Source organism: Eumetopias jubatus, unplaced genomic scaffold, assembly GCF_037043125.1.
Source record: "Eumetopias jubatus isolate StellerSeaLion01/CBP00866 unplaced genomic scaffold, mEumJub1_p1.0 scaffold_14, whole genome shotgun sequence".
Classification (NCBI taxonomy): domain Eukaryota; kingdom Metazoa; phylum Chordata; class Mammalia; order Carnivora; family Otariidae; genus Eumetopias; species Eumetopias jubatus.
Genome location: NW_028274820.1, coordinates 90823794 through 90844832, shown reverse-complemented (window position 1 = coordinate 90844832; position 21039 = coordinate 90823794). Strand labels below are relative to the sequence as shown.

Here is a 21039-nt window from a genome sequence, read left to right as displayed (position 1 = left end):
AGCCCTCCTGTCGCACGGAAGCCCCAGAAAAGGATGAGGCTGCCCGAAGCTATGCCTGAACAGAAAGGTATCACCCTGTCTCGGAATGGCACTCTGGACTGACTCAGGCGGACAAAGACTTGAAAATTTGCTGTAGGTCTTAGATGTCAATTTTCGCCGCGATATTCTCATTCAAATTAGGCGAGGGCAACCAGCACGGAGATGCGAGGTCCTCGATATGACGTTAGTCGTGCAGTGCGTTCTGGGCCTTGTAGTTTCTATTTAATGAGTGAAGTTTAAGTGGAACAATAAGACAACGAGACTAATTATTGAAATTACGGCTATTTATGATATTATAAAAGACATAAATAAATTGAAATCATTATCTCCATGTCAAATTAAACCTTCCTTGCATTCTTTGAGGAGTGGAGTGGGGTGTAAAGTATATAAATCTTAAAAAGCCATTTATCACTTATAAACTAGGTTTTCATTATGTTTCAATATACCAAGTGTGGGGCGCCTGGGTGGCTCAGTCGTTAAGCGTCTGCCTTCGGCTCGGGTCACGATCCCAGGGTCCTGGGTTCAAGCCCCGCATCGGGCTCCTTGCTCGGCAGGAGGCCTGCTTCTCCCTCTCTCCCTCTCCGAGCTTATGTTCCCTCTCTCGCTGTGTCTCTCTCTGTCAAATAAATAAAATCTTTAAAATATATATATATATATACCAAGTATGTTAGGTCAACATAGTTGCATAGATTTAAACAAATCAAAGTGAAACAAATCATAACTTTTTATTATGACATTTCAAATGTGTACAAAAGTAGAATAATGAATGCTCAGCTTCAGTCACATGGCCATTTCCTGTAATCCACCCCTAAACTCCAGGAGAGATTATTTTGGAGAAATTTCCAGACTTATCATCTCATAAATACATAATATTTTTCTACTTAAGCACCCCCAAATAGCTGGATTTTCTTTTTAGATTGATTGATTGATTGATTGATTGATTTGAAAGAGCGAGAGAGAAAGCATGAGCAGGGGGGAGGAGCAGAGGGAGAAGGGTAAGGCGACACCAGGCTGAGCAGGGAATCAACATGGGGCTTGATCCCAGGACCCGGAGATCATGACCCCAGCCAAAGGCAGATGGTTAACTGACTGAGCAACCCAAGGGCCCCCAAGTAGCTGGATATTTTTTTAGTTACTAAATTTTAGTTTGCTAATTTTCAAACTAAAATATAAAGAGTCATTAGCATTTACTATCATATGCCAGATGTTTATTACAAATTTGACATCATTGGACAATGCAATAATTATTATGTTATCTCATTTAATCCCTGAAACAACTCTATTAGGAAAATGATGTTAATTATAGCTACTTATCTCAGAGATGTTCCCTGTGCCTTACAATCTCAATTTATCAACTCCAACATTCCGCTGAGGATGGGAGGAGATAAGAGTTTATATTTCTACTTCATTGTTGGAAATCAGAATTACATAATTTAGACACAATCCGAGCAGGCATGTTCATTCTTTTGAACAAATAGTGTTGGGTGACACAATGTACATTAGGTGGAACACAGAAGTCATTGGAGATTTTTTTTGAAAGTCATTGTTTTATAGACACAAATGCCAGACTACCATGAAAGTGGTTTTAAGGAGTGAAGGGGAAGAGAAAATGAAAAGGCAAAGCAACATTTCCTGAAGTTTAGCATGAAAGGGAGAAAAGTATTGAGCAGAAACTTGGCAGAGAGCGGCATTTAAAAGATTTTCTTTCTCAGGACAACTATTATAAGCCCTCCTTCCCTCCACCCCTGCAGGCCCACACACTTCTCTCTCAGCAGATCACTTAGCTTTCTATGAAGGAACACTTAAACTTCCTGCCACTCCCCCTCACCCATCACATTTACAAGGATTTTTCACAGGTTCCTCAATCCATAGCAATCGAGATATTGCCATCACAACTCCCCTAAAACTGCTCTCAGGATGGTCACTAATGACCCATTGTCAACCCCATCGCACTTTTCCGAATTTCTTAGAAATTCTTTTCCCCCTTGACTTGTGCCACACCATCCTTGTTGGTTTTCTAGGTCTTAAGTTTCCTGTATGGACTTCTCTTTCTCCTCTCACCCATTAAATGTAGGTCTTTCCTTTGGGTCTCTATTTCTTCATTCTACTTGCTTTCTCTAAGAGATCTTACTGCTTCACATTACCCCCTGTTTGCTGATGAATTCTCTATTTGAATCTCTAGTCCAGTCCTCTCTCCTGGGCTTCAGATTTGCATATCCAGCATGTCTACTCCACATGTCTATTGATCATCACACAGTCATCTCAGAATCACTTAATTAATTAATCCCAAACTTAAATTAGCACTTTCCGGGGCGCCTGGGTGGCTCAGTCAGTTAAGTGTCTGCCTTCGGCTCAGGTCATGATCCCAGAGTCCTGGGATCGAGCCCCGCATTGGGCTCCCTGCTCGGCAGGAAGCCTGCTTCTCCCTCTCCCACTCCCCCTGCTTGTGTTCCCTCTCTTGCTGTGTCTCTCTCTGTCAAATAAATAAAAAAATAAAAATTAGCACTTTCCTCCTAAAATTCTGCCACCTGTATCCACCCAATCGCCAAAGTCAGAAATCTGTTAGTCATTCTATATGCTTCCTTCAACAGCCAAATCCTACTCATTCTATCTCACAGATATTTCTGGAACCCTTTTTCTTTGCTCTGTTCCCTATGTCATTGTTCTCTTCAGGTCAAGCTTCTTTTAACTTGTATTTTGCAATAGCCTCTCATAGGTCTTCTTGATTTCCATCTCATCCGCCTCTCATGGACCCCAAAGTGATTTTTCTTTTTTTTTTTTTTTTAGGATTTATTTATTTGAGAGAAAGAGAGCACATGCATACACACATGTGTACGATTTGGGGAAGAGGTTGAGGGAGAGAATCTCAAGCAGACTCCCCATGCAGGGCTCCATCCCATGACCCATGAGATCATGAGTTGAGCCGAAATCACAAGACTGAGCCACCCAGGTGCCCTCCCAAAGTGATTTTCAAATACACAAATCAGATCCTGTACTTGCCCTGATCAAAATTCATCAATGAGCTCTTACCCAAAAGTAATATTTGAAAATTTCTTAGCAAGGAACTCATGCCACTTCCTCATCTGGTTCAGCCTCCTTCTTCAACCTCCTCACCCTCACTCTTCTCACGCAGTCATCTCTTTTTGCTGATCCTTCTGAACTATTTTCTATTCCCCAAGTACAACATACTTTCTTGTGCCGTGTATGAATGAATGTCTTTGCACCTGTTTTTCTATATGCCTGGAATGCCCTTCCATCCCTTCCCTATCCTATTGACCACCCATGAAATTAACCTCCCAAATATAACCCATCTTCCAAGTCTGAGGGCCTGTGTTAATGCTGCCTCCCTGGGCGCCTGGGTGGCTCAGTCGTTGGGCATCTGCCTTCAGCTCAGGTCGTGATCCCAGGGTCCTGGGATCGAGCCCCGCATCGGGCCCCCTGCTCCGCGGGAAGCCTGCTTCTCCCTCTCCCACTCCCCCTGCTTGTGTTCCCTCTCTCGCTGTGTCTCTGTCTGTCAAATAAATAGGTAAAATCTTGAAAAAAAAATAAAACGGAACATTTAAAAAAAAAAAATGCTGCCTCCCTGATGGTATCTTTGATTACTCCGACTAATTCAGGGCTTTCTTTCCCTACATCCCTCTTGTACTCTTAGTCATCCCTATTATAGCCCTACATGCTGTGATGACTGTCACCACTAAAACTGTTAGCTTCTTGTGGTAGACTGCTATTAAAAGGACCCCAATGAATCACACATCCCTGAATTCAAGCTAGTGTGTAATCATCTGCCACACTGAATCTGGGTGGGCCTTATGACTTGCTTGGGCCAAAAAAATGCAGTGGAAGTGATGTTGGGCAAGTTCCAAGGACTGAAGAGGCATTGCTGCTTCTACTTTTCCTCTTTTGGCGCCCTGAACATCACATGAGGAGACCTGAGCTTGACTCCTTGAAGATGAAAGACCATGAGGAGAGAAGCCTAGCCAGCCTCCAGCTGTTCCTATTATCCCAGCTGAGATGTCAGATATGAATAAAGCCATCTTGGATCCTCCAGGCCTAGCTGAGCCACCAGTTGACTACAATTGGGTATGTAAGCCCAGCCCAAATTGCAAAATTGTGAGCAAGTGAACACCTATTGTTTTAAGCTACAGTTTTGTGGTTTGTTATGCTCAAAAAACAACTGCTTTGGGGCACCTGGATGGCTCAGTTGGTGAAGCATCCGATTCTTGATTGCAGCTCAGGTCATGATCTCAGGGTTGTGAGATTGAGACCCACGTTGTGAGATTGAGACCCACATACTGGGAAGGGAGCTTAAGATTCTCTCTCTCCCTCCCCCTCTGCCCCTCCCCCCAAAACAAAGAAACAAACACAAAAAAACTGATTTACTCCAACAGCAACTCTGTCTTCTTATATTTATGTTCCCTGCTTCTGCCACATCTCTGGCTTGCAAGTACAATTCAGAAAAAACAGTTTGCAGAGCTTGGTGCTTCCATGATCCACTGAAAGAAAGAGAGATGGAACATATAATTGTGGTTGATGGTTCAGACCCTAGAGCTCGGCTTCCTGGGCTCAGATTCTTTTAGCTGTGAAACCCTCCTTGGTGAATCAGTTTCCACACCTCTAAATGGGGATGATAATATTAGTACCTTCACAGAAGAATTTTTTTGAATTTTATTTATTTATTTGAGAGAGAGAGAATGAGAGAGAGAGAGCACGAGAGGGAAGAGGGTCAGAGGGAGAAGCAGACTCCCTGCTGAGCAGGGAGCCCGATGTGGGACTCGATCCCCGGACTCCAGGATCATGACCTGAGCCGAAGGCAGTCACTTAACCAACTGAGCCACCCAGGTGCCCACAGAAGAATTTTTTTTTTTTAAAGATTTTATTTATTTATTTGGGAGAGAGAATGAGAGATAGAGAGCACGAGAGGGAAGAGGGTCAGAGGGAGAAGCAGACTCCCCGCCGAGCAGGGAGCCCGACGCGGGACTCGATCCCGGGACTCCAGGATCATGACCCGAGCCGAAGGCAGTCGCTTAACCAACTGAGCCACCCAGGCGCCCCACAGAAGAATTTTTAAGAAACTTTTTGTAGAGACGCCTGGGTGGCTCAGATGGTTAAGCATCTGCCTTCGGCTCAGGTCATGGTCCCGGGGTCCTGGGATCGAGCCCCACGTCCGGGCTCCCAACTCAGCGGGGAGCCTGCTTCTCCCTCTCCCTCTGCCTCTCCCTCTGCTTGTGCTCTCTCTGTGTGTGTGTCTCTCTCTCAAATGAATAAATTAAAAAAACTTTAAAAAAAGAAGCTTTTTGTAAAGAGCTTAGAATGTGCTGTATGAGTGTTTGTTAAATAAAAATCAATTGTTTCTAAGGCAAAATAAGTGCTAAATGGAGGTATAGTAAATTACTTAAAACTAGTTTAGCCAAAAGTGCACTGCAGGGGCGCCTGGCTGGCTTGGTCGGTAGAACACACGACTCTTGATCTCAGGGTTGTGAGTTTGACCCCCACGTTGGGTGTAGAGATTACTGAAAAAAATAAAACCTTAAAAAAAATAAAGTGTACTGCAGGGGCGCCTGGGTGGCTCAGTCTGTTTAAGTGTCTGCCTTTAGCTCAGGTCATGATCCCAGGGTCCTGGGATGGAGCCCTGCTTCAGGTTCCCGGCTCAGCAGGAAGTCTGCTTCTCCCTCTCTGTCTGCCCCTCCCCCCCTCAAATAAATAAAAAAATCTTTTTAAAAAGTATACTGCAAATGTGGAAGCATGCAGCAGTTAAACAATGTGTGGCTTCTCTGGGGTTAGGGGTAGGACTCTGTCCCAATCAAATTGATCCATTATTTGTAACTTCCCTCACTGCCCCTACTAGTTGAGTTTTAAATGTATACACAAAGTGCTTTGAGATCTTAAAATAAGTTTTAAATGTATACACAAAGTGCTTTGAGATCTTAAAATAAGTTATTTCTTATTTGGAGTCTGGGAAATGAAAATTAGGTAAAATTACACAACGGAGGTAGCACTTGAATGGACAGATGATAGGATTTTGGAGGGTCCTGAAAGTGTATGGGACAGGAAATGGGGGAACAAACCAGTGAAAAAGTGACAAAGTCCAAGGTTTAGTATTTACAGAGCTGCAACACCTTCTCTGGACAAGGCTTAAGAATTCAGATGAGTTTCCAGTTCTATGATTTTCCACATCCTGCCCAGTGGAGGACCCCGAGGCATGACAGATTCATGGCTATGTGTATGTGTTGACCCCAGCCAGTGGCCAGTTAAGTTTGCAGTTGCAGAACCACTGGCCTTGGCGTACTGGTGGTCTCTGGTGGACTAGGAAACAAATTAGCCCTAGATTTTTCCCTAGAGATGCACAACCGCAATGCATCAAGTAGGTTTGTTAGAAGAGCTTCCCCTTCGTAGGCTGCATCATCCTAATAGCCTCCTAACTGGTCTTCCTGCCTCTGGTCTCTTCTTTCCAACTCACATCCCACACCATAACCAGAGGGATCACTTCATCCTCTCCCCAACCACCCCCACATCCTTGTCACCGGCCTGAGGCGAAGTGTAATTCTTAGAATAGCCTACAAGGCTGTTCATGATCCAGGGGCGCCTGGGTGGCTCAGTCGTTAAGCGTCTGCCTTCGGCTCAGGTCATGATCCCAGCGTCCTGGGATCGAGCCCTATGTCAGGTTCCCTGCTCAGCGGGGAGCCTGCTTCTCCCTCTCCAGCTTGTGTTCCCTCTCTCACTGTGTATCTCTCTGTCAAATAAATAAATAAAATCTTTAAAAAAAAAAAAAAGGCTGTTCATGATCTGGCTCCTACAGGCCTCTTCAGTTTAATCTCACATCTACTCCCGTAGGCTCTTCCTCAGTGACTACTGCAGCTACTAAGATACACATTCTCAGCCCCTCCAGCTCCCCAAGACCCTTTATCAGAACAGCCCTTTTCTTCATGCGGTATTCCCTCCAGCTACTGTATCACATCTCCCTTCCCCCGAATCCTTGTTGGCACTCTCTTCTTTAGCCCCTCTGGTCGGTCTTCTCAGGAAATCACCTTCCCCCACCCCACCCTTACCTGAGGCTAGATTAAATGCCCTCCTGTAAGAGTGCCTGGGTAGCTTAGTCGCTTAAGCTGAAGCATCTGCCTTTGGCTCAGGTCATGATCCCAGGGTCCTGGGATCAAGCCCCGCAGGAGGGAGTCAGCTTGTCTCTCTTCCTCTCCCTCCACCCCTCCCCCGACTCTCTCTCTCTCTTTCTGTCTGTGCCTCTGGACTGAAGGCTCCACACAGAGGAGTAGAGATATCAACAGGTACCCAACAAACGTTTGCTGAGTGACTAAGGGTGAGGAATGGTCACACCATTGTCTTCCACTCATTGCCAGACTATATTGTGGACCTCTTGAAGACAGCTTCATAAAGCTGTCTCTCTCCAGGTGTCTCTCTCACACCATCTCTCTCACAAGCCCCTGAATACTCTAGCATAAGAAAGCCAGGACCCTCTTTCCAAGATGCATGGACTACCAGCACAGACCTGAGGGGAGAGGGTCCTCCACATTTCCTCTTCTGAAGAACACCAGGGCTCCAGCTAAGGAGCTAATTAGCTCCAGCTAATCGCCTTGAGAGCTTTTCATGTTGGTATGTGTGGGAACTTGGTCCCGACAGAAGGTGCCTGACACAGAACAGGAAAATGAGGAGTAGAGGAAAAGTGCTGGTGGTGAAGTTTTTTTTTGTTTTTTTTGTTTGTTTGTTTTTTGTCTTTAACCTGATCAGGAGTCTGGATTGTACCCTGGGAATTCACAGGGCACGAGTGTGTGAAGGATAGTGGGGAGTTACTGAGGAAAGCAGAATTCGGTCAGAGGGTGATGACAGAGCACAGCATTCATCCCATCGGAAGAACACTCCAAGAGAAACCATGCACAAGGAACAAGAAACCATTAACTGAAATAAACTACCGCACTGTTCAGGGCATGATGTAAACTCAGAAACAAAGGACAATGGGAAATATTCCCTAGTGCAGACAAATGCAAACTAGATGAATTAGAGAAAAGAGACTTTAAGAAAAATTCCAGATTAACATGAAGCTGTTGTGTAGGGGTCACTTCTCTGCTTCAATTTGGCTTAGGGACTTTCTTCCCCCTTCCGGGAACCGTTGAGATTCAGGAAGAGACTGATACACAATGTAAGGTACAGCGTGCTGGCAGAGTGGAGAAGAGACTTTTAAGGCAGGTTGCCTGGAATCTGGATTTCTACTTTGCCCATGACTTACTGTGGGAGAGTGAGCAAGTTATTCAACCTCTCTCAGTCTGAGATTCCTCATCTAGTAAAATAGAAATGCTTTCCTTAGGAGCGCCTGGGTGGCTCAGTCGCTTAAGGGTCTGCCTTGGGCTCAGGTCATGATCCCGGGGTCCTGGAATCGAGCCCCACATCGGGCTCCCTGCTCAGCGGGAAGCCTGCTTCTCCCTCTCCCTCTGCCTGTCTGTCTGCCTGCTTGTGATCTCTCTCTCTCTCTCTGTCAAATAAATAAATAAAATCTTAAAAAAAAAAAAAAAGAAATGCAGGGCTCCTGGGTGGCTCAGTCGTTAAGCGTCTGCCTTCGGTTCAGGTCACCATCCCAGGGTCCTGGGATCGAGCCCCGCATTGGGCTCCCTGCTCCGCGGGAGGCCTGCTTCTCCCTCTCCCACTCCCCCTGCTTGTGTTCCCTCTCTCGCTGTGTCTCTCTCTGTCAAATAAATAAATAAAATCTTTAAAAAAAAACGCTTTCCTCAGAAAGCTGTGAAGATTCAGTGAAATAACACATGAATTTAACATAAAACACTTAAAAGACATTCTGCTGTAATAAGGACGATCAGACTAAAGTATGGGAATTAAAGAAAAGAAAAAGGAGCCATGGAATAAGAGTGTCTGATAAAGATGTATGAATGCAGTACTAATAATAGTTTAGCATCAATGAATTCTATTAATGAGGCTCCCACAGTAGTATTAACTCAACCATGTTACACAACCCTATACATATTAAATTACACATTTAATAAGTGCATAAGTAGTAATAACACTAAACGCTTTTAAAATTAGATAGAAAATTGATGTGGCTGCAGGAAATCAGAGTTGAATTTACTGTGATTTTAAGATTTCAATCTCCAGCCACAAGTGTGACAACTGCAAGGCAAGGTAATCATTTTTTAAATGTAATTTAAGAAAAAAAAAGTACTATCCAGCATTGAAATATTGTTGCAACTTGGGGCTGCTCTAAAATTACATTTTTATAGTACCTAGAACAATGCTGGGTACTCATTATTTTTTATTGTGATAAAACATACCTAACCGAAAATTAACCATTTTTAAGTATACAGTTCTATGTCGTTAAATACCTAGAACAGTATGTAATACCCCATGGTGGAAGATCAATAAATATTTGTTTAATGACTCACTGTACAGGAGAAAAAAGTCGGTATACAAGGCAGAGTTAGAGTGAGAGAGAAAGAATATAGAGAAGGCTCGAAGAAAAAAACCATAAGCAATATTAGAAAATATTTCAAATTGAATGAAAATTATGTCTCTTGGAAAAGCAAAGCTAATTAAATATATGGGGAAGGAGAAAACAAGTAAGTGGAAATCAATCAAATAGAAAATGGAAAAAGAGAAAGCCAATGAAATCAACCGTTCGTTCTTTGGAGAGAGAAAATAAAATTGATGAATCCTTAGCTTGATTGAGCAAGAAAGAAAAGGAGAAAAACACAAATTGTCAATATTGAGAAGGAGGAAGTGTCACGTCAGATGCTACATGCATTTAAAAGATAGCAAGGTTGTGGTGCCTGGGTGGTGGAGTCGGTTAAGCATTTGACTCTTGATTTCAGCTCAGGTCATGATCTCAGGCTTCTGAGATCAAGCCCCAGGTTGGGCTCTGCACTGGCTTGGAGCCTGTTTAAGATTCTCTCTCTCTCCCTCTCCCTCTGCCCCTTCCGCCTTGCTTGTGTGCTCACATGCACACTCACACACTCTCTGAAAAAATAAATTAAATAAGTTAAAAAAATAATAGCGAGGAAATACTATGAATTACTTCATGCCAATATATTTGACAACAAAAATGAAGTGGTCAATTTTCCCTCACAGACAAAAGTTTCTAAAATAGAAAACCTACATAGCTTTATATCTGTTAATGAAACTGAGCTTGTAATGATGAAACAAATCTTTGGATAGGCTAGCCCAGGTCCTCTCTCCACAGGACACTGGCAGTCACAAATCTAGGTCTTTTGCTCTTCTTTTCCCAAGAAGACCACTCTGTTTCTGTTAACAAATTTTTGCTCTGCTTTGTTGTTCATTTTTTTCCCCCAGAATTAATTCAATCGGCAACCTCTTGATGAGATTGGGACACACTCTGGTCTCTGGATTGGACTCGGTCTTCCAATTTCTAGAACACATTTGTACTCTGTCTCTTAGGATTTCCAATCGTCTTAATGTTTGTTTTCCCCCAAATTCATATACTGAAATCCTAATTCCCAATGTGATGTATTAGGAGGTGAATGAGATTAATGCCCTTATAAAAGAGGCTCCAGAGAGCTAGCACACTCCTTCCACAAGATGAAGATGCAATGAAAAGTGTACAACCTGGAAGAGGGCCCTTACCTGACCATGCTGGCACCCTGATCTTGGACTTCTAACCTCCAGAACTGAGAAATAAATTTTGACTGTTTGTGAGTCACTCAGTCTATCATATTTTGCTGTGACAGCCTGAACGGACTAAGAGAGGATTTCTTGCAAATGACCATTTCATGCAACAGTGTAATCACTGTTTTCGTTTATAATCTTGATTAATTTTGCTCTCAGATTAATTATTTGGCAAATTAATTGCTTAATGAAACTCACTAAGGAGTATGAGAGTGGAGACCAACTTCCTCCCCAGCTAACTTTTCAGCAACTAGCTGAAGTACCTGGCTCAACAGACAGCTGAATGTATGAATTGTGAATATGCAAGGTAAACTTTTTTTTTAATAAGCTGTTTTCACATTAAATCTGTTACATTGCTCATGAATTCAAATAAGCTCCAAAGAAAGGCTGATACCGGGTGCCTGGGTGGCTCAGATGGTTAAGCGTCTGCCTTCGGCTCAGGTCATGATCCCAGGGTCCTGGGATCGAGTCCCGCATCGGGCTCCCTGCTCCTTGGGAGCCTGCTTCTCCCTCTGCTTCTCTCTCCCTCTCTCTCTCCCTCTGTCTCTCTCATGAATAAATGAATAAAATCTTTAAAAAAAAAAGAAAGGCTGATACCAGTGACAACCCACATAAGACAGACTCATCCACCAGACTGAGTATCAAAAAGAATGAGATGGTAAAACATCCAGACAGGCACATTTCTTTCACTTACAAAGGTTGACTTAGCATCACGAATGCACATAGAATCCCAAAAGTCCAATGCAAACTAAATAGATTTTTTTATCAAACCTTAAAAAAACAATTGCCAGACACTTCACCCTCTGAGAAAGCTTATTTAGGGGGACAAACTACTTTGGGAAGATAAGTCTCCTTGAATATATTCGGCTATCAAGGCACGGCATCTTCCTATATAAAAACCTCATTTTCACACTACTCCAAAGAAATCCAATAAATTACTTACTGGGCTCGATGAATCTTCAATGATAGAGGTGCCCCGGAGTGCCAACACCTCCCTCCACAAGCTCGCCTGTTATTTGTTCTTGAACGTGACCCTCTGGCGTTTCCAAGCCGCTTTACCGAAGCACGCGGGAAAGCCCAGAGCTGTGTGAGGTCAAAGAGTACGACACAAGAACTGGCCAAAGCCAAGGCTTCCACGCGGTATCTCTCTTCTTCCAAGCGGACTAGAGAATGCTGGAGCGTGGCTTCAGGCCACAAGTTCTTTGGTGGAAAGTCCTCCATGCCCGTCATTCGGGGAAGAGCAAGCTCGGGAGGGCTCTTTCCATAGCAATACTTGGCCACGGGAGTCCCTATAGGTGTTCTTGTGCTGCAGTCTCCGGGATAAGGTCCCGCATTTGGCCAAACACAAATCAAAGTGATCTTCGACGCCATGAAGAGGTTCTAGAATGCCATGGCTGCCAGGTGCAGGGAGCGCTCCCGGAGAAGCAGCTTGCTGGGCTGCAGGCAGCGGGATGCGCAGTCCTCCTAAGCTGCCTTGGTGCAAGATTGCAGCGGGACTGCTTTGTGCCAGGGACATTGACCTTACAGCCGTCATTCACCAGCAAATCCTTCCTTTCACAAATGTAGCCTAGTTGGTCCGTGATGAGGTACTTACCGCGAATGGGGTTCCCGCACGGGTGGCCAGGCCCACTCCTCTTGCCTAGGGGAAACTGCACTTGACACACAACGGGCTTGTCGAGGTCTGGAACCTGGGGGAGATTCCGATCCCTCACTGCCCTTTCCTCCTTCTTAAGGGTGCTGGTGAGGAAGGAGAGAAGCAAGAGCCTGAAGACCAGGGCGAGCACCCACGTCTTCCGGAGAAGTGGGTGCCACACAGTGGCCTCCAGGTTCACCGCGTCCGCCCGGATGCGGTGCGCGGCGGGCGGTCAGCTGTGCAGGCCCCGCTCCTGGTCTGCATGGCCCCTACCCCTCCTGGCAGTTGCGGGCCCCGCCGGCTCCCCAAGGATAACCGCTTTTTTAACCTCATTCCCCGATTCTAGGGCATTTTGTTACCTTGTTACTATTTCATTAGGCACAATTTTCACAAAATGTGTGCTTCCCTTTTTGTAGTGTTTTGAGTATTTTAAGTAGGAATAATCCTGTTTCCAAGTTATGGGGCAGGAGATTAAGTACAAGAATCCCTTCAACAACAAGAACCAGTCTAGGACTTGAAGTAGATATGGGTCGGTAGTACTACTTTCAGTTATGCAGGACATTTCCATTTGGGGCTAAGCAAAAGAGGTTAGAATGACACCTGAATCAGGGCCTCCCTAGAATCTGTCACCTCCCCCCCAAATGGGCCATTCTGGCTTTCTTGACCTCTGACTCCTCAGCAGCACCCCCACCCCTAACCTGCTGATGGGTGGGTGACTTAATGGAGCTCTGAGAAGCATCTATTTGCTGCTCAGATAGGAAACTTGAAGCAGCAGCAAGTGGAGACCTTCGCCGGGCAGGGTGGGGGGGGACTTGCTTGCAGGGGCCACTGCTGGCCTACTGACTCCTGGGTACTTTGAATCACGACTCTGATTGCAGAGTCCTCAGCTGGTCCAATCAGTCCTGGACTTCTGTTGGAGGTGGAACTGTATTCTTATAACTAACCTCGATTTGCTGACCCTGAAATATGGAGCTGAGTAGCCCAGTTAAACTTTGGGACACAAGTGGTTAGCTGGGTAAGTGGCTCACTCTCTGCCTCTGTCCCAGCCCGAGTGGGAAGGACCATGTGACTCAGAAGGGTAAAGACAAGACAAAGTTGAGAATGGAGGCTGTTCAAGCAGGTGCTGCTCATTACCTAGGAGCTGGGCAGAGACCTGGAAACCGACTTTGAGCTGACAAATGTGTTGCAATGGAAGGTCCCCAGGAAGGTTGGAGGACAATAGAGAACAGAACCTTGGGAGATGGCCTAAGGCTGTGAGACATGAAAGCCAGGAGGTTGTTGAAGAAGGCAGCCTGCAGGCTCACCCTGAGTCCAGAGGTACTACTGTTAGGGAACCATCCCAACCTAGATGATCACAGTGTGATGCCAGCTCGCATTAAGGTGATCTGACTCAGGAGCATCAGGCTGGCTCAGTGAGTTAAGCTTCTGCCTTCAGCTCAGGTCATGATCTCAGGGTCCTGGGATTGAGCCCTGAGTCAGGCTCCCTGCTCTGTGGGGAGTCTGCTTCTCCCTCTGCCTCTGTCCCTCTTCTCTGCTTGTGCTCTCTCTCTCTCAAATAAATAAGGTCATTATTATTATTATCTTTTAAAGATCTTATTTTTATTTCTTTGTCAGAGAGAGAGCACGCCCAAGCAGGGGGAGTGGCAGGCAGAGGGAGAAACTGGCTCCCCGCTGAGCCAGAAGCCCAATGTGGGACTTGATCCCAGGACCCATGATCCATGACCTGAACCGAAGGCAGACACTTAACCGTTGGGCCACCCAGGCGCCCCAAAAAATAAAATCTTAAAAAAAAAAAAGATGAACTGACTCAGTGAATTTCAAATTGCAACTTGTGACCCATTAGTAGATCCTGAAATAAATTTATTGGGCCTATTCCTCAACTTTTTTAACTAAAAAAAAATACAAAATACAAAATATAACAGAAAATATCAGTGTCTTAGAAGTAATAAGGGTATGTTCCGATTTGTAAAATTTTGTTTCAGCTCTATTTTGTGTAAGTGTAAACTAGGTCTTCAGGCAAAATGTATTTCCAACTAGAGGTCATGTAAACAAAGTTTGTTACCAGTAGCTCTAATTCCCCTTGCTCTGATTTCTTGCAGTCTCATCAAACAATCTATTGATTTGAATTTAGTTGCTCACATAAAGGAGACAACATTAATCAGTGAGTATAAGTATTCAGTTGCTTGATAGTTTTATTTCTCACTGTGGATTAATAAACTGGCATTCTGATTTTACTAATATCAATCTCTTCTGAATTCTTTTTTAAAAAGATTTATTTATTGGGGCGCCTGGGTGGCTCAGTCGTTAAGCGTCTGCCTTTGGCTCAGGTCATGGTCCCAGGGTCCTGGGATCGAGCCCTGCATCGGGCTCCCTGCTCGGCGGGAAGCCTGCTTCTCCCTCTCCCTCTCCCCCTGCTTGTGTTCCCTCTCTCGCTGTGTCTCTCTGTCAAATAAATAAATAAAATCTTTTTTATTTATTTTATTTATATATATAAAAAAAGATTTTATTTATTTATTAATTAGAGAGGGGGGAGCACATAAGAAGGGGGAGGGGCAGAGGGAGAGAATCTCAAGTTGACTCCACACCAAGTGTGGAGCCCACCACAGGGCTTGATCTCACGACCTTGAGATCATGACCTCAGCTGAAACCAAGAGTCAGACGCTGACTGAGCCACCCAGGCGCCCCTTTATGAATTCTTTTTAAGCATGAGTCAATTCCCTACTGCCCACACTCCAATGGGTAATTAACAAAACAGATTTCCAAGCCAGCCAGTCTGAAGACTGAGTATCAGAACAGGATTGTTTCAAAGCAATGACATCCTTACTGACCTTTTCCTTGCCTTCCTCACCTGCCTTCCAACTACCCTCCACCCAGTAGCCGAGGTGGTCTTTTTATAACATAAATCCAGTCTTGGCACTCCCCTGCCTAAAACCTTTAACAGTGTGTCATTGTATTAAGTTGAACGAAGTGAAATCACTGGTCGAAATGAAAATCAATGATTTTACACTGATCAACTTAAAATGGGAACTTCTTGTGTACTTGTATGAGGACTTGTATGAGGACTTGTATGAGCTGGACCTAATCTCCCCCGCCTTTACCTATGTTATCTTCATCATGCAATGGCTTTCAATTTTTTTTTTTATGGCAATCCATAATAAGAAATACAAGAAATACATTTTAGGGTTGCCTGGGTGGTTCAGTTGGGTAAGCATCCGACTCTTGATTTCAGCTCAGATCTTGATCCCAGGATTGTGAGTTCAAGCCCCATGTTGGGCACCACGCTGGGCATGGTGCCTACTTAAAAAAAAAAAAAAAAAGAGGGGCACCTGGGTGGCTCATTCGGTTGGGCGTCTGCCTTCGGCTCAGGTCATGATCCTGGGCTCCTGGGATCGAGCCCCGCATTGGGCTCCCTGAGCAGGGAGTCTGCTTCTCCCTCTGCCTGCTTGTGCTCTCTTACTATCTCTTTCTCTCTCTCTCTCTCTCAAATAAATAAATAAATAAACCTTAAAAAAAAAAAGAAATACATTTTACACTGTGATCCAGGATCCGCATATACATAAGCAAACATAACATGCTTCATGTCTTGACTGATACATAACTTCCTGAGAAGCCTTCTTCAACCAACCTGTGCAAATGGATCCCATCCTAACCTTGATTCTCTACCATTGCATCCTATTCATTTTTTACAGTGCTAAGCATAATCCGAAGTGCTACATTTACTTATTTATTTGTGAGAAAGAGAAAAGAAGTCCCCTGATATCCAGGAACTGACCTGATGTTATCACTTAGGCCTTGCTGTTGCTGAGCTGGCCTGGCACTTGCAGCCAGGTCTTGATATATTCCCAGTGAACATAAACAATATCATAATATCACACAACATCTACATGAGACAAGGGCACTTTGTGACCATGATGAATCAAGACCAAAACAAAACCACTCATAACCAGGTGCCTGGGTGGCTCAGTGGTTGAGCGTCTGCCTTTGGCTCAGGTCAGGATCCCAGGGTCCTGGGATTGAGCCCTGCGTCGGGCTCTCTGCTCCTCGGGAAGCCTGCTTCTCCCTCTCCCCCTGCTTGTGTTCCCTCTCTCGTTGTGTGTCTCTCTGTCAAATAAATAAAATCCTTTTTAAAAAAAAAACACTCATAATCATATTTGAGCAGAGAAAACATTAACAGTCTCCAAGCTACAGAATACCAAATATTTTCCCTTCAGCTAATATGAGTGACTGCCACTTCTTTCCTAATTATAGCTGTGGGCTCCATGTAAATAAGATATACTGATGTGTCCAATCATAGAATTACTCCCAGTTCCTGTAAGCACCCAATACTGACTAAAGCTTTGTTTCCTGGGACCTTTCCCAAAATTACTTAACCTAACCCCAAGTCTTTTAAGTCTTTCTAAACCCTCTTACCGAAATGCCCCATGGCTCCCCATGGTGTGTGTTCTCCTGCACAGCAACGAGTTAATAAATCCAACTTGTTCAGCCTCAAGTATGGTTCTCAGTCTATTATTCACCAGGATATCCCCTGGGACTTGCACAGTGCCCGCCACTTAAGAGGTGCTTAATATCTTGGATAAACAAATAGATGAATGAGAGTCAGAATAATTAATTGCTTAATTTCCACCTTCCTGCGCCGAGGTGGAGGACCTGTCTGGGTGGCTGGCTGATCTTTCTAGGAGACAGTGTTCTGTCTCACCGTGTGTCTTAGAGCCATCAGCTGTTATTAACACCCTCCTTAAACGCTTGGTGATCTCTTCTATAACCATCTCTCCTGCTAGTCAGAGAAGTTGTCAGTTCTTTTAAACATGCTCAAACCTAATTCTTCCACAAGCTTGGCTTATTGCGTTCTCAGCACTTAAATATTTTCTAGATTACAACTGGCACAGGTGAACTCTGATCCCTGGATCCTCTGTGATGCTCTTTCCAAGCAAGAATTTCTTAGACAAACTTCTGACTCTGTTACCACCCCATCTAGCTATGTGTAATATTTCATCTCTATGCTGAGGTTCACTAACCTTCCATAATTTTTAATGATCTCTTTCTGATTATAACAATAACCGATGCTCATGAAAGAGCATTTAGACAACACAGAATGGTGCAAAGAATAAAAACTGAAATTAGCCACAATCCTACAGCAACACCTTGATTTGATTTTAGTTGGATGCATAGATATTAATATAAATTAATAATATATGTTTCTTATATTTTTATAAGAATATTATGAGCATTACCTTCATCATTAAATATTCTTCAAAATCACCATTTTCAACTTTGTTATTTCATTCAGAGAACATTACATGCTAAGAACTCAAAAGCCAGAATTCAGTGTATGGTCCTTAAAGTATGTAGCTGTTCTTAATAGTGAATATTTAGATTTCTTCTAATTTCTCATTGTTATACATGCTTCAGTGAACACCTTTCTGTATGAATCATTGTCCACATTCTTCAGAAAAGTTTCTTAGAAGTAACATTATTAGGGGCGCCTGAGTGGCTCAGATGGTTAAGTGTCTGCCTTCAGCTCGGGTCATGATCCCAGGGTCCTGGGATGGAGCCCCACATCGGGCTCCCTGCTCAGTGGGGAGCCTTCTTCTCCCTCTGCCTCTGCCTCTGCCTCTCTCTCTCTCTATATATATATGACTCTCGTGAATAAATAAGTAAAACATTAAAAAAAGAAGTAACATTATTAGTTTAATATGCATGAATTTTTTAATACTCTCAATAGGTATTGCAAAATTGTTTTAAAGACTTTACATTTCTGCCAGAGAATGTACCTGATTCTCTGACCTTCACCAACACTAAATATTACTATTTTTTTTCAAGATTTTATTTATTTATTTTACAGAGAGAGAGACAGCGAGAGAGGGAACACAAGCAGGGGGGAGTGGGAGAGGAAGAAGCAGGCTTCCCGCAGAGCAGGGAGCCCAATTCCGGGCTGGATCCCAGGACTCTGGGATCATGACCTGAGCTGAAGGCAGACGCTTAACGAATGAGCCACCCAGGTGCCCCTAAATATTACTATTTTAAAACATATATCATTAGGAAGATTTTCTTTTTAAATGGTATCTAATTTTTAAGTTACATTTTTTTATTGCTGGTGAAGTTCAGGAATTTGTTCAAATGAATTTCTTTAAGAATCCAAATATTCTCTCTACCCTATTTCAAAAACAAAATTAAATAAAACATAATGCCTTTAAAATAATGTTATAGAGTAGTTTTCTTACATAGACAAACTATTTATTATAGGACCTCCGTGAATATGAACCAAAACTGAGTCAAGTCTGATCCTGAGAGACAGTATTTTAAATCAAAACAGCGGTGGCAAAGCCAGGATGTGCAGTTTATATCTTGATATACCACATTAACTTCAGAGTTATTGGCAGGGGGAGAAATTGCTAGGTCATAATTTCAAGGCAACAGGGCTTAGAAAAAGATTTCTATAAATTTTGCTTATTTATCACGTGCTCCTGGGTGAAGCCATGACTAAGATAAGAGACACGAGGGAAGGGAAGAACGTGTATTCCAGACAGAAATTCATCTCTGCCAAAGGTTCAAAAATACCCAGACATTTCCCTAGTGGTGTTTTGCAATTCTTCGTATTTGCATTTTTCTCATAACAAAGACCCTAGCCTGCAGCCAGAGCTGTTTTACCCCCTCGAACATTCTCTGAACAAAACTGCCTGGATCCAGCTTTCTATTTTTAACCCCCTTGAAACTCTTTTTGAATTAATCACTTGATCTGTGTGTGTGAAATATTCTCTGAGCTCTGAATACCTTCAATTGTGTTACATTCTATTCAGGTAAATTTGATCCAACAAATATTTATTGAGAACCCACCGTGAAAAACAAATAATTTTTTTTAAAAAGAGGTCTGTAGGAGTAACAGAGAGATGAACACATAACCACAATACTCTGTGACTCTCCATGTGATACAGATGGATATAAAGGATCGTAAAAATACAAAGAAGGGACAGTAAGAAAAACTCCTCTTAACCTCCACTCCTTTTGTTGAATGGGTGGATCAAGGGTTTTTAAGGAAATAGAGGAGAAGAAGAAAGCAATTTTAGTTTCTTTCCCATGCCTACAAACCTACCCCTCTCGAAATTTAAGCCCTAGTTAGGCTCCTAGATTGATCTGGAATTGATCTGGTAAGTAGCCAAAGCTTTGGGGCAGCAGATGGCTGCAGATTTATTGGACAACAGGAATGGACCATGAGAGTGGCCAAATGTGTTGAAAACCAGATCAGGGGGCGCCTGGGTGGCTCAGTCGGTTAAGCGTCTGACTTCAGCTCAGGTCATGATCCTGGGGACCTGGGATTGAACCCCACATGCGGCTCCTGGCTCAGCAGGGAGCCTGCTTCTCCCTCTCCCCCACCTGCTCATGCTCTCTCTCTCAAATAAATAATCTTAACAAACAACTAGATCAGATCTTATAAGAGGCAAACGCATGTGCTGTATTTCCAATTTTTTACCACTTTATTGAGGTACGATTGACGTGTAAAAAGCTTTACATATTTAATGTATACAACTTGGTGAAGTTGGGGATAGGTATGTACCATCACCACCATCAAGGTCATAAATATATTCATCTCCTCCCAAAGTTTCCCCCCTCCTCCATTATCATTATTATATTGTTATTCGTGTGTGTACCTGTGTGTTAAGAACACTTAAGAACTACCCTCTTAGCAAATCCTTAGCTAAGGCACTATGCTGTATAGCAGATCTCCAGAACATATTTATCTTGCATAATTGAAACTTTGTACCCTTTGACCTTCACCTCACCCTCCCCCCCGCCCCAGCAACCACTTCTACTCTCTGCTTCCATGTGTTTGACTGTCTTACATTCCACATATAAGTAGATCAACTGCGTATCTAACTGCATGGACCTCTGCAGGTTATGAAGTCCTCCTTCCTTCCTACATTATCTCATCTGTCTTTATACCAACTAGGTAAATGAGGAATTATTATTCTCCAATTTGAACAGATGAGAAAACTGAAGCTCAGACAAGTTAAGTGACTTGCCCAAGAGCATGCCCAGAGTGACACAGCTCGGCATAAAACATAAGTCTTCTGACTACAAGTTCAGTGCTCTTTCCAGAGGAGGAATGCCCAAATAACATTATAAGGCATGCTGGTATTATCTGTACATGCAATGGCTCCAGCTTCTAGAATTTTAAAGGTCCCCTTTCAACCTGTACTAAAAGCTAGACCTAAAAGGAGAGGAAGTAGGGAGGAAGCTTTTAGATATACCATTGATTTAGGCAAAAGATGCAGGTGAAACATAACGTTCTAAAATTTTCATGTGTCTCATAAAAAGGAAGGTAAAACTAAAGAAGAGAGCTAGACAAGATGAACTATAAGAGTATCATATTATTATCCGATTTTCGTGATGTGATAATAATTATTAGGTAATAATACATAATACTCAAGTACTACTTATTATTAAGACACTTACATAAGCACTTACAGTGCTTACTGTATTCTAGGTACTGTTTAAGTATTTTAGATATGTAAACTCATTTAATCCAGCCTCTAAGAGGCAGGTACAATTATGATTTCCATTTTATAGATGAGAAATTCGAGGTACAGAGAGGTAGTAAGTTGCTCAAAGTCACACAGGCAGGATGTGATGGAGCCAGAGAGCTGGACTTCCCAGGGCAACTTAACCACTATTCTGTAACTGCCTCTTTCAATGCCTGCAAAACTTCTTCTTTTTTTTTTTAATTTTTTTTAAAG

The 21039-nt window shown here is 43.3% G+C and overlaps 1 pseudogene; it reads right to left on the bottom strand.

Annotated features, from left to right (window-relative positions):
* Positions 1-11613: 11613 nt before the first annotated feature.
* Positions 11614-12539, bottom strand: LOC114211634 (SREBP regulating gene protein pseudogene; annotated as a pseudogene).
* Positions 12540-21039: the final 8500 nt, after the last annotated feature.